Raw genomic sequence first — 13,431 nt, forward strand, 5'->3', positions numbered from 1 at the left:
TTGCTATTTGCTACAAACAACTGCGCCTTTTGACGCAAGTTTACTATAACAATAAGAGCGAGGCAAGTCAACAGCATTGAAGCGTGTAAAGATACCATAAAAAAAAAAAAAATTGGATTTGCTTACGGTTGAGAACAAGGAGCAGTATGATGCAAAGAACAGCCGAAATCAAAAACACACCGGTTGACACCATTATTGTTCCATGGCCACCCAGCTGTTCTCTTAAAGTCATCAAACAGTCATTTACCACACTGTGACCTTTTATAAAGACATTGAGCCAAAAATATAGTAAATGGAATACATAGATTAGATTCACTGCAACACTGAAAGGTGCTTAAAGGGTTAGTTCGCCCATTTAAGACATGAAGTTGTATGGAATCCTTACCAGCACTATAGTGCATACACACTGACCCACTCTGTAGTCACCTCCCTGATCAGAGTTTTGGCCGCTGGAGGTTTTTCAAGAAAGTACTCCCGGTTAGTTTCCGTGGCCTCAAAACTGTGCGTTTTTACGTGAAAAAATTATTTGCGTTTCAAAGCAATGTCAGACGGAACAGATGAGGATGAAAGTAATTTTAGCACAACGCCAAAGGGATACCTTTATGAACCGGAGTACCGATGCCGTACTTCAACAGATGGAGATAGAACGGGAAGAGAGAGTGAACTAAATCAAATAGTTTTCTCAGCAAATTGTACCTATATCCCTATATAATGTTTTTATATTAGACATCTTTTCATGTATTTTCCACTGGAGTCTGAACATCAGCTTGTTTACCGTACAGTTTAGACATGGGATCATAAAGTTAGTAAATAGAGCGTACCCGTGGTACTGGTACAGCGCTGTGCACACACGATAATCCTTGATTCTGGATATTTTAGCTCTCGCAGAGTAGCCGATTGCAACCAGCCAAAGCTGTCTCGTAGCTATATCCGAAACAGGAAAACGATGGAATCAGAACGGTGATCCCGGCACATTCTTGTGGTCACAGCCTGGAAATTTACAAGTTCGCACCATCGTTCATTTTCTACTTTTTACGTTGTTTCGTAATCGATTGTGTAAACACTATGGAACAGCTGGTCGGAACGTGCGCACTGTTGACGTTGACAGCAGCGCGGATTGATAGAAATGGAAAGAAAATAGTGCCGATTAAAACTGAGGTATGAATTTTGACCGGCGTGTTTTTTGTGTGTTAAAATAATCAAGCTTTGAAATGCAAATAATTTTTTCACGTAAAAACGCACAGTTTTGGGGCCCAGGAAACTAACCGGGAGTACTTTCTTGAAAAACTTCCAGCGGCCAGAACTCTGACCAGGGAGGTGACTACAGAGTGGGTCAGTGTGTATGCACTATAGTGCTGGTAAGGATTCCATACAACTTAATGTCTTAAATCTTTAAATCTGTACATATTACAAGTGTGTTATAAAATGTATACATTTAAACATTTAACTAAGAATATCCTATATTAAATATATCAGAAGGTATGCACACTTACCTGCAGCTGGATTTTTAGTAGATTCAAGGTATATGTCAATTTTGAAAATTTCTTTGTTTTCCTCATTTTCTTCATCAAGCTCAAAAACTGGGTTGCAGAAAACATTCTTTGAAAGTTAAAACAAAGTTTAGAACCAAAACTGAATGTTCTATAAATAACAAATAAATTATACCATGGATACATCTACTACTTACAATAATAATAATAATAATAATAATAATTTACCTCATATCCACCTCGGCTCCCAGTTGAAATGTCAGAGTCCATCTTTGCATTTTGAAAAACCATTTATATATGTTTAGTTATCTGAAATCTTGAGGTAGGCTATTAATTCAGTCCATTTGGTTGTGAAAATGAGTGGAGTTTAAGAAGTTAAACTCAAAGAAGTTTATTTCCATAAAAGAAAATGCCTAGACATGTTTTAAAAAGGAGATGTTTTAGAAAGTTGTTTTTAAATCCATTGAGTATGTGCATAGAATAAAATGTGTTTTTTTTCTATCAAATTGTTTTTTTTTCTTTGTTATGCTGTAATATTATGGTCCAACATCTTGTGTTGTTAAAAGAAAGTGGCTGGTATTCAGAACGTTCTTCCCAAATATTCCCAAAGCCAAGTCAGCTGAGAGGATTGCGCTCCGTAATAATCCTCTGTTTTAGACACACATCTACACACATACCACCACCCAACCCCAAAAAACACACCCACCCAACCAACCACCCAACCAACCACCCAACCAACCCAACACATACTTTTGTTTCTGCATAGATAACAGTGTTTTTTTTTTTAACAGGAGTTTTGCTCCAACCCTAATCAATCACACCTTAAAAAGCAAATTAAAGTAAAGGGTAAAGCTACAAGCAGGTGAATTTTTTCAAGGTTGGAGGTAAACTGCAGGAAAGGGCTAGAGTTGAAAATCCCTGATTTATAAGATTTTTCTTTTCATAAGAACTTACATTTTTCCCCACAAAATGTTTTTTACTATCCTTGTAGGGACATTTGGTCCTGGACCACACACACAGGATGGTATTCCCTGTTTTATCGGAACTTTTCATAGGCATGATTTTTATACTGTATAGACTCCATCCCTTTAACCCTAAACCTACCCATCACTGAAAACTTTCTGCAGTTTTACATTTTCAAAAAACATAATTTGGTGTTGTCTCTGCTCCGCCATGGTGCCCTGTTCTCCGTGTTCCCTTGTATTGGTTTGGTTTTGGCTTTGTTTTCATTAAGGTACCGCACCTGCACTTAAATACATTTTTCCTGTCTGCCATTCTTGCTTCCCCCATATAATAGTACGCATTACTGTACTGCTGTAACAATATAAATGTAAGTGTAATACAAGTATATAATAACACAAGTATACAATAATATAAGTGTAATACTGATAATGCAAAAGGTATGTAAACATAAAAACGGGATATTCCCAGTAGTGTTTTGTGTTGAGCACATCACTGTGTTTTTGGTTGTTAGACATATCTCTTCATTTGTCTTTGGGGACAATTGGGGAAAAAAAAATATTTTTAGTCCCCTTTCTATTGACAAAGTGATGAGCTGAATCAGATGGAGACAGTACACTTTTAATGATCGAAACACAGTATAAAGAAACAATTACCTGTTATCTTAATGTCATGATTAATCCACACAAAACCACATCGCAAGCAAGCTTGGGCCGAATGTGGCCTCAAGCTAGCACTGCTGGCCTTCTGTCGGCAATAGCACGTATCCTTTCAGCCAGAACTGGGCATTGTGGCAACGGTGAGGGCCGATTGTTGATGGAAGGAATGTGGCCCAGATCAATCCAGTGATCATTTGGTCCAAATCAGGATTATGAACTTATTTCATTTGAAATTATAAAAATTTACTCTGTTATGATTTGGCATTTCAAAGGATACATTTTAAACAATACTACAGTTTAAAATATTGAATTCATAAAATAATTGTGTGATCATTTAACCATAATCATGCAATATTTCTGTAATATTGTTTATCGTGGGGCATATTTTTATTAATATGCTGTCATAAAATACACCAGATTTTATTCCTGTAATCCAAATCTTTGGAATGTCATGCTTTGTGTGACAAACTGTCTAATGCAGTTCAACTTAGATTAAAAAGCAGCAAAGAAGAACCTGTTGTTTGTGCATGTGGAGTCCACCTGTGATGCGGCTGATTTTACTGCTTGCTGTTGAACTCACTCTGTCGTGTTCACTACTTCACGGGTGTTAAGCAGCAATGTAACGCAGGTTAATAGGCGGGAGGTTCACTTCCCTGATTGAAGGACGGGCCAGTCAAGAGTTGAAACGTGGACCAGTAAAAATCCCCAAAAAACGGTGTGTTAGAATCCAGTAATGAATGAGTACGGGCTATAAGCAGGAGCGAGTACTAGTTTTGGCATGTTGTCCGTCAGGAGAGATGTGATCACCGGAAAGATGCTGTTTCTATCCATTGTGCTGCGGTTTTAAGTTTGTTTGTTTGCGCTACCGCTGTACTGCCGCTGTATATGTGCGCGGTTTGTATGCCTGATAACTGTTACTTTGGTCACGTTGATAAAACCTTGTTTGCGGCCTGATGTTTAACGATGTCGGCTTTATAGTATCCGTGGTTATATTTTAAGTAAATGTTTGGATTTGGAGCGTTTCACTGTCACACGAGTTACTTCCTGTTTGCGGTGCCGGATGGGTAATGCAGTTAATTGCTTTACGTTGATAATGGATTACTATGCTCAGCGTTACTACTTAAAACTACACTCACTGGTTTCATTTTGGGCCAAAACACTGAGAATACCTTTTGTGGTTTTGGGCGAATGGTTTAGTGTATAACATTGACATTGTTGATTATTTGGTGTGTGTGAAACTGTAGCATTTCTGTGTTTAAATGTGTATGCTTTGTTTAGTCATTTAGTTTAAACACTAAGTATATTATAATATTTATAATATTGAATGTTGATTAAATTCCATAATATATTATATATTATTCCATAGTGTTTATAGTATTGGCTATATTGGAATTTATATTTATTTATATTTGTGTATATTTCAGAATTTATGATATATTATGTATGATATATTATGGATCCGATACAAGATGCTTCTTTCCCCTCTCTCCCTGACATGTCTGCCGATCGCAAGCTGAAGTCCAAAAGGTACACTGGGGCATTAAACATGAACACCCGGCCTCTCTCACAGCAAAGCAGCCCAGAAAGAACCAAAGGATACTCTAATCTCAAGCCTCAAATCAGCCTTGAAAAAGCACGGCTACCCACTTTCTCTGGTGACATGAGGGACTATTACTGCTGGAAGACTGAGTGGGAGGACCTACAAGAATTGGGTAACCCACAAGGTGTGGAATGTTTAAAAAGGTTCCACTTATTAAATAGTCTCCACGAAAAGGCTAAGAAGGATCTTGTCCTATCTAGCTGTGGATCCGCCGACGATATGTTTAGGCTACTGGACAGCAAATACGGGAACAGAGCGAAAATAGTCTTAATGGTCACCAACGAGGTCCAGTCTCTTCCCCCCGATAAAGGAAACAATCCAAGAAGAACCATTGAATTGATCCAGGCTGTGGAAAGGGCACTGTGCAACCTCCAGATTCTTGGTGAAGAAGACGCCGTGAAGAACTGTGTTGTTGCTCAATCTCTTGAAAGCAAGCTTCCCAGTTCACTCAAGAAGGAGTGGATTATGCACAAAACTGACCCGGAAAACAGGTTCTCTCCACTGCATCATTTTGATTGCCTCATAGGATTCTTGAAGAAGCAGGAGGAGATTCTTGAGGAGTTGGAACAGGTGGAGCCAAGCCCTGCAGATAAAGGCCCTGTGGAAAAGGGTGCTGCAGAATACCCAGATAAGAGAGGGAGGAAGGCATTCACTAAATCCACAGCAGGTCAGAAGGACGACTATCCCAGCTGTACTGTCTGTGAAGATGACTCCCATGCCGGCAAGCTATTTGCGTGCAAGGTCTCCAGGGAAGAAGATCTCTTAAGAAAAAGGGCCCATGTGAAGAAGCTATGGTTGTGCTCCAAGTGTTTGCGGCCCCACCCCAAGGATGGGAAAGAATGCACACCCAGATACCTCTGCCGAAAAGTAGACTGTCGGAAAGGAGGGATATCGGACCACAATTACCTTCTGTGTCTTAAGCCACCGACTTCTAAGAAATACAGCAGCAGTGAGGAGCAGAGCACCATAAAAATTGGAGGAAAGAAACTTGGCCTAACCAACAAACATGAAGAGTTTCTTGCAGAGCTTACTCCAGAACAAAGAGAGAAATGCAAGAATGTGTTCTCAAACAAAATATCATCAACTGTATGTGCCAAGGCTGGAGATGGACTGCAAGAACATCCAGTGGTGATGATGCTGATGGAAGTAACGACAAACTCGGGTTGCCTTATTGGCTCACTAATCGACCTCACATCTGACACCAATTATATCACCAATGAAACAGCTGATCGCCTTGGACTGTGCGGTGAGAATATCAGGCTTATAGTCCATGGAGTCGGGGGGATGAAGAAGACTGTCCTTACCAAAAGATATTCCCTACGGTTGAAAGTGAAGACACCCAAGGGAGAAGTGGCAAAAAAGTTTACAGACACTGTGTCGTAAATATGAGGCTATAGCACTCAGGATCCCTGACGACACCACATACAGCAAGAGCAGATATACAGTATAACAGGACATTGAATGAGGCGAGAAGCATAAGCACTTTACAATAAAACAATATAATACATTGCAGAAAAAAAAGAGAAAATAAATTGGGAATAGGCTATGGTAAAGCTGCAAAATAGATAAAAAAACAAAAGTAGGGTTTAAAGAGTTTTATGTTCCATTCCCCCTTTACCTTTAACAAAAAAATCTAAGAGGTAAACTAAATTCACAAAACTCCAAATGTAAAAAAAGGGTGAGGCTTACTTATGATTTGGATTGAACAAACACCAGATGTAAAGCTGTATGGTTACCAGTGTTGGGTAAGTTAAAAAAAATCGCCTAGGGGGCGTTGCGCGCCGGTCCAAGGCACTACCTTTTAAGCTGTCCGCGGACCCCTTCCCTTACTCGGTGGCCTAAAGGGCGAAAGGTCCTCGGTTCGAAACCGAGCAGAAACAGTGGTTGGATTCTGACAGAAAATGTAAACTGTTTGCAATGCTAGGTGGGTGCAGCGCTCATTTCCTTTATATGCTTTTTAATAAGCGTGCACCTACAGATTTATGTCTGCAACCTGAAGACGTGTTTCCGTAGCGTAGTGGTTATCACGTTAGCCTCACACGCAAAAGGTCCCCAGTTCGAAACTGGGCGGAAACTGTGGGTGGTTTTTGCAAAAATTACACTTGCAGGGATGTTTGTGGTTTAATCTCTTTAGAAAAGGACAAAAATAAAACTAATGACCGTTGAGGTTTCCTTTACAGTAATAAAAAATATTTGGTCTGCCAACAAAATTAGCAGCTTTTTGCCATGTTTAAAACACTGGGCAGTTTATAGTTTCAGTCGCTTTTGAACAAGCGTACCCTACAAGCGGTGGGACTGACGTCCAAATCAAGTTTCCGTAGAGTAGTGGTTATCACGTTCGCTTTACATGCGAAAGGTCCTCAGTTCAAAACTGGGCGGAAACAAGTGGAGTTATTTTAAATATAAATGCTGCAATTCACTACAAAACCCTTACTTTGGAGACAGGTGAAGGCAATCGTACCAAGGAGCTGTAGGCAGACTGCCATGCCGAATAACCTCTGTTCTGTTGTTTGTGGAATTCACAGACTGTCACACTGCCTGCAGAGCAGATTATGGGAAGGAGCCATCTTCTAAAAAGCACATGTGTCTCATCAATAGGTTTCTGTAGTGTAGTGGTCATCACGTTCCCCTAACACGCGAAAGGTCCTCGGTTCGAAACCGAGCAGAAACAGTGGTTGAATTCTGACAGAAAATTTAAACTGTTTGCCACGCTTGGTGGGTGCAGCACTCATTTCCTTTATATGCTTTTTAATAAGCGTGCACCTAAAGATTTATGTCTGCAACCTGAAGACGTGTTTCCGTAGTGTAGTGGTTATCACGTTTGCCTCACACGCGAAAGGTCCCCAGTTCGAAACTGGGCGGAAACTGTGGGTGGTTGTTGCAAAAATTTCGTATGCGATTTTCTGTTGAGCAGGTCAGTACACTTGCAGGGATGTTTGTGGTTTAATCTCATTAGAAAAGGACAAAAATAAAACAAATGACCATTGAGGTTTCCTGTACAGTAATATAAAATGTTCGGTCTGCCAAAAAAATTAGCAGCATTTTGCCATGTTAAAAACACTGGGCAGTCTATAGTTTCTGTCGCTTTTGAACAAGCGTACCCTAGAAGCGGTGGGACTGATGTCCAAACCAAGTTTCTGTATTGTAGTGGTTATCACGTTCGCTTTACACGCGAAAGGTCCTCAGTTCAAAACTGGGTGGAAACAAGTGGAGGCATGTTAAATATAAATGCTGCAATTCGCTACAAAACCCTTACTTTTGAGACAGGTGAAGGCCATCGTACCAAGAAGCTGTAGGCAGATTGCCATGGCGAATAACCTCTGTTCTGTTGTTTGTGGAATTTACAGACTGTCACACTGCTTGCAGAGCAGATTATGGGAAGGAGCCATCTTCTAAAAAGCACATGCACTTCATCAGTAGGTTTCTGTAGTGTAGTGGTCATCACGTTCGCCTAACACGCGAAAGGTTCTCAGTTCGAAACCGAGCAGAAACAGTGGTTGGATTCTGCCAGAATTTAAACGGTTTGCCACACTAGTTGGGTGCAGCGCTCATTTCCTTTATATGCTTTTTAATAAGCATGCACCTAAAGATTTATGTCTGCAACCTGATGACGTGTTTCCGTAGTGTAGTGGTTATAACGTTCGCCTCACACGCGAAAGGTCCCTAGTTCGAAACTGGGCGGAAACTGTGGGTGGTTTTTGCAAAAATTTCGTATGCGATTTTCTGTTGAGCAGGTCAGTACACTTGCAGGGATGTTTGTGGTTTAATCTCTTTAGAAAAGGACAAAAATAAAACAAATGACCATTGAGTTTTCCTGTACAGTAATATAAAATGTTCGGTCTGCCAACAAAATTAGCAGCATTTTGCCATGTTAAAAACACTGGGCAGTCTATAGTTTCAGTCGCTTTTGAACAAGCGTACGCTAGAAGCGGTGGGACTGACGTCCAAATCAAGTTTCTGATAATCAAATAAACAGTCGCCCTAAGGGGTCGAAAGGTCGTAGGACCTCGAGATTCGTCACGGACGACCGCCACGGGCCCCCGAATCGGGCCCCAGAGTATCGTGGCTCTAGATGCTTCCCGAGCCTAGGAGGCCCTCTAATCCTAACTGCTGAATTAACCCTAGCAGACACATGCTCCCATAGAGATCAATGGGAGACAGAGAGGTGCATAAAAAATAGCTAAAAATAAACTTGGCATGTCTCGACCTAGCCCGCTCGGTCTGTCGCAGAGAGCCACGTGACGCAACTTTTTGTCGAGTTTGGGGCCCCTCGGACCCCCGGGGGCCGCGCGGGAGCCACTGACACGTGCAACTTATCCCATTCATTTTCATAGGCGTTTGGTGGACATCCCCACGGAACGGTCCCAATAGCTCCGAATGGCTCCAATTTGAAATCTGTGGCCCCTCAGGGTCCCCTCAGACGGTCCACAAAGACTGGGGTCCGTAGTACCCCGTTAAGTGCGTTAGAGTCAAAAACAGCATCCCACCTGTCACCTATTTGACGGGTGCCCTAAATGCTGTCCGTGGACAGTCCATATTTAGGCTAATTATGCATAATTAATAGTTTTAATGTACATCAGTGTGTTGTATTCTGTCCCCAGTGTGGTGTACAGTAGGTTTGACCACAAAAAACCACTGTAATTATGAATTATGGCCTATTAATGCATTGACCACGGACAACCTATTTGGACTCCGTCAAATAAGTTACATGTGGGCCCTTACTTTGCCCAGCTGTAACTTATTTGACAGGGTCCAAATAGGCTGTTCGTGGACAGTCCATTTTTAGGCTACAGTGGGCCCTTAATTTGCCCACCTGTAACTTATTTGACAGGGACCAAATAGGCTGTTCGTGGATAGTCCATTTTTAGGCTACAGTGGGCCCTTAATTTGCCCACCTGTAACTTATTTGACAGGGACCAAATAGGCTGTTCGTGGACAGTCCATTTTTATGCTAACTATGCATAATTAATAGCTTTAATGTACATCAGTGTGTTGTATTGTGTCCCCAGTATGGTGTACAGTAGGTTTCACCTTATAAAACCACTGTAATTATGAAATATGACCTATTAATGCATTGACCACGTACAGCCTATTTGGACCCTGTCAAATAAGTTACAGGTGGGCCCTTACTTTGCCCACCTGTAACTTATTTTACAGGGTCCAAATAGGATGTCTGAGGACACCTTCCTGTGCCGACCTGTAACTTATTTGACAGGATCCAAATAGGCTGTTCGTGGACAGTCCATTTTTAGGCTAACTATGCATAATTAATAGCTTTAATGTACATCAGTGTGTTGTATTGTGTACCCAGTGTGGTTTACAGTAGGTTTGACCTCACAAATTTGAGTTTTCCAAAAACTCACCCATAGTTTCCAAGAACTCACCCGCTCCAAAAAAGTCGAAAACAGCATCCCACCTTTAACTTATTTGACAGAGTCCCTGTAAGCTGTCCATGGACATGCCATTTTAAGTCTAATAATGCATAGTTCTTCTGATGGGACACATAGGCCATTCGTGGTCACATAGGCGGTCAGTGGGACAAATAGGCTCTCTGTGGTCAATGGGCAGGGCCACGGGCTGTCACTTAGATTTGCCGTGGACGAACAGGCCATTCAAATAAGTTGCAGGTGGGATGCTGTTTCACACTATATACATGATGCTATATACATGAAAATATATACATTATTTGGAAAATGGTTCTCCGCATTTCCTCTAACCACACCTCTTTTGAAACAGTCTCAGTCTGTGGGCAGTACACCCTGCCCCTGTACTGGCTATGTCCTGTTGCACTTGTTTTAAATTGCCCACATTTTTTGCAAGTGTTGGCCTCTACGGTTCTCCTGTAGGGTCTCTTGGGCATGGCGTCTGGATTGGCAGCTGGTGAAGCGGGTAAGCGGGTGCCCTGTACAGCTGTTGGCTGTAACAGTGGCTGTATCATTTGCATCCCCTGGGCCATTGGGATGCCCTGGATCATTTGCACTCCCTGGAACATTGGCACACCCTGGAACATTGGCACAGCCTGGAACATTGGCACACCCTGGAAACCTGGTGCTGATGGTATAAGTATATTTGGTACCATCTGCAGTGATGCTCCAGATGCAGATGGTGTCAGCAACGTCTGACTCTGCGCTGGTGCCTTGGGTCTGAGAGGGGGTCGCCCAACAGAAGTCTGCCTCTGCTTTGCCTGACCAGCTGTGCTCTCTGGTAGCTTGTAATGGTGCTGCTCCCCTGGTTGTTCTGGCTCAGTCCGTAGACGTTTGGCTACCTGGAGAGGCTCATGAGCTTCAGGGAGGGGCTGAGGCAACTGAATGCCCTGAAGCAGCACAGACAGCTCCTGCTTTTTCTGTCTTTTGTTATACCACTGAATCAGGGTGTTCTGGTTAACCTCCACCAGCTGCATGGATGTTCCTCCCATCACCAAGCTGTTGCCAGTACAAGCTGCCTTATCCTGCGATAGTCTTGCAGGATCAGAGACAATCTTGACAGGGCTCCCTTGCCTTTTCTTTTGGGGCTTGGGTGGACAGTGCAAAGTCTGATGAAGATGGTCTCCAGCAGACGGCAACAGTCAGGCCACTGAGCAGGTGCGCTGCTTGCACCCAGCACACATCTGGTGGTGCTCTCTACACCAGGGTGAGTGGGCTTCTTCGGGACCTTGAAGCGTCCACTCAGCAGTCTCTTTCGGCATCGACTGTCATACACCACCCGTTCCTTGTCTCGGTCATCCAGGTTCTGCCAAAGAGCAATTATGGTGTTGGCTTCCTGGTTGGTCAGGCTGAGGGCTATGTGGTCCCGGAGATCCACCAGATATTCTGCCAGCTGGTCCACATGTTGATAACCCGGGATATTTTGGTAGTCAACAGCCTATTAAAAAACACAAACATGCAATACAATTATTACATCACATCTGTCTAATGCATAATTCCATAACTGATTGTGTTATTTTCCTGTTTATCACCGTAAAGCACTGTATAGTACAAAGCAGAGAGAGCGCCATTCTTGACATTTTACAAAGCACCAAATAAATAAAGATGACTTGACTTGATGTGTATTTGCAGCTTACAAATGAATTTAGGCTGTACTTTTAAATGTAAAATATGTGGAAAGTCTGGATTTAAAGCACTGGATGTTAATTCATCATAATTATTCTAGTTAATTTGAAAGACATACAAAGGAGTAGTATTTACCGTCTCTTCTTCATCATCATCCTGACCAGCATCCTCTGGCTCTGAGGGGAGAGTTGAAACAGATGTTTCAGAGGGAACAGGTGTGACAGCAGTCCCTGAGGGTCCAGGTGATGAAGGAGACTGTATGAGGACAAGTTTGGGGTCAGGGACCAGTGAAGGGGATGTGGAGCCCAGTACAGGTGTGGCACTGCTGGTGACCAGGGTGGAAGAACCCAGTGTCAGTGTGGAAGAGGGTGGTGACAGAACAGCCTCCGGATCTGCTATTGTGTGATCCTCGCTGATGTCACAGAAGCCCTCATCTTCATCTCGCTCCTCCACACTGAGGTCCTCAATGAGCTCTGCTGTCTGCTCAGAGTCAGGATTCATGTCCTGCAGGGTCTGACCAGTCTGCTGGAACAGATACTGCACTCCAATGAGCTCACCTGAAATAAAAACAATAAACAAACAGAAATTAAATAGAATGTTGTGTATCATATTTGATACATTAGGCTTTTGTAGTACCTCATATAGTGTGAGAATATAGAGCTCATCGTCAAGGAGAAAAAAAACAAAACAGTTTTATTAAGAGGCCAAACACGTTTAATTATGGGGGCAAAACATGAAATGAAATGCAATACAATGATGATTGAGAGAAAAGTCTGATGATCATTTTGATATTTACATGTAACATGATTTTCTAATCAAGTGAACCCAAGCTGCTTCTGTCTAGTAACTAGTCATTAAATATTACTAACAATATAAAAGTTATTCTTACAATTACTTTATAAAATCAGTAAAGGTTTTACAATGAAAAGAAACGTGAAGCACGAGCTGAAGGTGGACACTTTTACAATTATACTAAAAGACTATAATCAATCAGACGACAGAGGGCATGTTTCCTAAAAATGTTTGATCATGTTGATCATTTAGAGTCCTTTAGAAACTTGCATATCAATTATGATACAATCGACTCTATAGGGTTAAATCTGACATATAGACGGAGGTTACACAGAAATTGCAAGTTGATAAAATAAAAAATATATAAAACAATTCTCACCGGTGTAACATGCAGGGGGACAAAACGTGGGGACCACTTTCCTGCCAAACAGCTTTTCATAATTGCCGTTTACACAGTGAACAAGTTCTCCTGTGTAGCTGCGCAAAGCTGATGGCTCCGATGACAGGGAAGCAGCCTCCCGGTCCTGGTTCCACCGGTGTAGACCCTCCAGCAGATAAATCTGAAAGTTCAGACTGTTTGCACTGGTCCCTGTAAATAGACACAACAGTGTTTAGGAGGTGTTAAAGGAACACACAAAAACACTTAATGCTCTTTCTTTACACCTGCACAGTGTGTGTGACAAAGACAATACCTGGGATGAAACGGTTCAGGTGTAAATGAAAGGACTCAATCCTGCGCATAAAATGCCAGATGTCCAAGCGAATCATGAGATCAGGCCACCCTCTGAATCTGGTTTTCAGCTTGGTCTCACCCACATCAGTGCTGCAGCCACAGTCCACGTACAAAACAGCAGGTGGATCCACACTAGCCTGCTGGTACC

The 13,431-nt window shown here is 42.1% G+C and overlaps 6 non-coding genes across 6 annotated transcripts; all 6 read left to right on the forward strand.

Moving 5' to 3' along the window:
• Nucleotides 1–6,712: 6,712 nt before the first annotated feature.
• trnav-cac (transfer RNA valine (anticodon CAC)) lies at nucleotides 6,713–6,785 on the forward strand. The gene has a single exon. It is a non-coding gene; the product is annotated as a tRNA-Val (tRNA).
• A 235-nt stretch (nucleotides 6,786–7,020) lies between these two features.
• Nucleotides 7,021–7,093, forward strand: trnav-uac (transfer RNA valine (anticodon UAC)). The gene has a single exon. It is a non-coding gene; the product is annotated as a tRNA-Val (tRNA).
• A 214-nt stretch (nucleotides 7,094–7,307) lies between these two features.
• Nucleotides 7,308–7,380, forward strand: trnav-aac (transfer RNA valine (anticodon AAC)). Its single transcript has one exon. It is a non-coding gene; the product is annotated as a tRNA-Val (tRNA).
• Nucleotides 7,381–7,503: 123 nt separating this feature from the next.
• trnav-cac (transfer RNA valine (anticodon CAC)) lies at nucleotides 7,504–7,576 on the forward strand. The gene has a single exon. It is a non-coding gene; the product is annotated as a tRNA-Val (tRNA).
• Nucleotides 7,577–8,129: 553 nt separating this feature from the next.
• On the forward strand, nucleotides 8,130–8,202 carry trnav-aac (transfer RNA valine (anticodon AAC)). Its single transcript has one exon. It is a non-coding gene; the product is annotated as a tRNA-Val (tRNA).
• Nucleotides 8,203–8,323: 121 nt separating this feature from the next.
• Nucleotides 8,324–8,396, forward strand: trnav-cac (transfer RNA valine (anticodon CAC)). The gene has a single exon. It is a non-coding gene; the product is annotated as a tRNA-Val (tRNA).
• The last annotated feature ends 5,035 nt before the right edge of the window (nucleotides 8,397–13,431 follow it).

The sequence above is a fragment of the Siphateles boraxobius genome, unplaced genomic scaffold (assembly GCF_051911475.1).
Source record: "Siphateles boraxobius isolate OS27281-9 unplaced genomic scaffold, OSU_SipBor_1 42, whole genome shotgun sequence".
NCBI classification, from domain to species: domain Eukaryota; kingdom Metazoa; phylum Chordata; class Actinopteri; order Cypriniformes; family Leuciscidae; genus Siphateles; species Siphateles boraxobius.